Here is an 816-nt window from a genome sequence, read left to right as displayed (position 1 = left end):
AGAGCAGAGCAGAGCCTTCAGCAGCAGTCCTGTTCAGCTGGACCAGCACCATGTTTAGATGGTTTTTCACATACAAATGAGAAGAGAATTTCCTTTCTACCTTCTGTTTGGCTTTTTCTCATATCAAAGTTGTGAGTGGATGTAAAAACATCAGCTTGAAGGATAATCAGTCACTGCCAGTGAAAATAAAACCAGGTTGCAAATGACAGCTGTCACAGTGTTTAATAAAAAAATTCCTTGATTTTTTATTCATATTGTACTGGTTGATAGATGCTGCAAAAATTGCAGAATTTTGACTTCTTTCAAGTTTCTTTTACAGCACTTCAGGAAAGGAACAGAGCACACACCTCCAGGCAGCTTTGTTGCCCTTCGCCAAGAGAGGCCTTTATCTCCCTGCATCATCTAAGAATTATTGCATTGACAGCTACTAATACAATTCTCAAGCAAAGAAGCTTTCCTTAACACAATCTCCTAGAATTCAGGTCTTTTCAAAATGTGTCTCAATTTTTGGATGGCCTACACATTTGAAAACAATTTGGAGGTTTTGATTCATTCAAGAAGCAACTGAATGTACTGCAGAAATTTGCTTGGCTGTGTAGCAGTTGGAAATATGGGCAGATCCTATTGGAGATATATAAAAATACATGCACCCAAATCTAGGCAGTAACTGCCAAATGAAGGCCATATTCTTCAAAGGAGGAACAAGCAATATTAATTATAATTAAGTAAATAGACCCAGTGTGCATTAATAATGACAAATGTTGAAAATTAGCTGGAATCTGGTGTACAGAGTGAATATTTTTGGTTGACTGGCTA

This window comes from Corvus brachyrhynchos, unplaced genomic scaffold (genome assembly GCF_000691975.1).
Source record: "Corvus brachyrhynchos isolate BGI_N302 unplaced genomic scaffold, ASM69197v1 scaffold302, whole genome shotgun sequence".
Taxonomy (NCBI): Eukaryota; Metazoa; Chordata; class Aves; order Passeriformes; family Corvidae; genus Corvus; species Corvus brachyrhynchos.
The sequence above is the reverse complement of the archived record's forward strand: the minus strand, read 5'-3'. Positions refer to the sequence as shown.